This window comes from Vigna unguiculata, unplaced genomic scaffold (assembly GCF_004118075.2).
Source record: "Vigna unguiculata cultivar IT97K-499-35 unplaced genomic scaffold, ASM411807v1 contig_262, whole genome shotgun sequence".
Classification (NCBI taxonomy): domain Eukaryota; kingdom Viridiplantae; phylum Streptophyta; class Magnoliopsida; order Fabales; family Fabaceae; genus Vigna; species Vigna unguiculata.
Genome location: NW_021010966.1, coordinates 10001 through 12500, shown reverse-complemented (window position 1 = coordinate 12500; position 2500 = coordinate 10001).

The window sequence follows — 2500 nt, the reverse complement described above, 5'->3', positions numbered from 1 at the left end:
AAAGGCCTCCAAATGTCCCCAAATGAGTACTGTAAAAGTGTTGGTGCACAAAAGTTTTGAATTGGATGCATTTTGCACTTGGCCAAGTTGGTCGGTGCACCGCGACTAGATAGCTTGGTGCCAAAATTTGTCAAATTTAAGACCTTGGCCAAACTGAATGAAATTTTGTGGGGAGGTTCCTGATATTGTTTAGTGGTGGACTGGAAAAAATGAGGTCGAAATTCGAAGTCTACATGTGCTTTTCTATTTTTCCCGATTTTACACATACCCGGTAAGTAAAAAAAATAAAAAAAATAGTTCCCCTTCGAGAAAAATTATGAAATTTGGTGAGCAAGGAGATACCATTATTCTACGAATTACTGCAAAAAATCGCATCAAAATTCGAAGTGTAGCCCGAGATATGGACTTATGTCTGCTCAAAAAAAGTGTATCTACTTGTACAATTTTGCCTTTTGCATATTAACCTCTTATAGGGGGGGAGTGCTCCTTGAGCCGGCCAGCTCCACACTGGCAGGTTTTAAAGGGAGCTTGATGAGGCCTCCCCCCTCACGTGGTGCGTGCGTTAGCATGTTTATCATGGCACAACTAGCCTCTTCATAGTTGTTGAGCTTTATTAATACCAACACACGGTCGTCACTGATCGTTGGTTAGCTCGGCAGCTAGTCCCTCGGATATTGTGGAAAGTTATTTTCATGCCTAGCGATGCTTGACCTGCGTCACTTGATGTTTCCATTTGCTTGCTTGCCCATGGTAGGTGGGGGGTGGACCGTCTTGTGGTGTGGTGTCTTGCGAACGTGAGGGTGTGTGAGTTGTAATCGAGATGCACTTGCTGGCTGGCTCCATGCCTTGCGTATCGAACGGTCAAGCATGCATCTCTTCCATTTTCACCCGTTGCCTTGGGTGATATTGGTTGATCAGTCCCTGTGTTGCCTACCCACTAGACGGTACTTCTGTGGTTGCTTCGAATTCTATCTTTCCATCACGAAGAGGTGTTGGAGGATCCTAATGTCACGCACGTGTTCCATCTAGTGAAACATCTCAGTGATGCACGTGTTGTGGCTAGTTCTTTTGGATGCGGTGCATTATATGAACTCGGGTTTACTTTAGCGACCCAGTAACATAATTCGGTTGTGTCCCTTGATTGAGACGTTGTCCTTGAACTTGTTGTGAACAATATCGTTCTTCCACAACCCGTCGTCTTGAGTGCGATGGAAGGCAAATAAGATGTGCTTTGGCATGTCATGCACGTACTCGATTGCGGGAAGTGTGAGAAAGTGTTGTTGACAACCCGTGGGAAATGGAATGTGGCAAATCGTGATGAGCTCTTCGTGGATCTGCGAAGAAGACGACCTTTGGGCCTGTTGGAAACGAGGGAGGCGATGTTGAACTGCGAAGAAGATGGACTTTTGGGTTGTTTGAATCAATGGGAGGCCACGCGAGAACTCCGAATACTATGGACTCTTGGGTTGTTGGAAGCAACGGGAGGCCCCGCTAGAACTCCGAATACTACGGACTCTTGGGTTGTTGGAAGCAAGGGGAGGCCCCGCTAGAACTCCGAATACTATGGACTCTTGGGTTGTTGGAAGCAAGGGGAGGTCCCGCTAGAACTCCGAATACTACGGACTCTTGGGTTGTTGGAAGCAAGGGGAGGCCCCGCTAGAACTCCGAATACTATGGACTCTTGGGTTGTTGGAAGCAAGGGGAGGCCCCGCTAGAACTCCGAATACTATGGACTCTTGGGTTGTTGGCAACGACAACTTGGGGGGATGACACTGGAAAAGAGTGAACTAGGCCAAACTGCGAACAAGGCAACTTGGGGGGATGACACTGGAAAAGAGTGAACTAGGCCAAACTGCGAACAAGGCAACTTGGGGGGATGATGCTGGAAAAGAGTGAACTAGACCGAACTGCGAACAAGGCAACTTGGGGGGATGACGCTGGAAAAGAGTGAACTAGGCCGAACTGCGAACAAGACAACTTGGGGGATGATGCTGGAAAAGAGTGAACTAGGCCGAACTGCGCCCAAGGCAACTTGGGGGGATGACGCTGGAAAAGAGTGAACTTGGCCAAACTGCGAGGAGGGCAACTTAGAGGAAAGTTGGAAACGAGGGAGACTTAGCCGAACTGCGAAGAAGGCAGGTTTTTGGGAAGTTGGAATCGACTGAAGCGAATACTGAACTCCAAATACGACCGACCTTTTGGTTGTTGGCTTCCTGGGAAGCGATGTGAAACTCCAAATACGACCGACTCTTGGGTTGTTGGAAACAATGGGAGGCCACGCGAGAACTCCGAATACTATGGACTCTTGGGTTGTTGGAAGCAAGGGGAGGCCCCGCTAGAACTCCGAATACTATGGACTCTTGGGTTGTTGGAAGCAAGGGGAGGTCCCGCTAGAACTCCGAATACTACGGACTCTTGGGTTGTTGGAAGCAAGGGGAGGCCCCGCTAGAACTCCGAATACTATGGACTCTTGGGTTGTTGGAAGCAAGGGGAGGCCCCG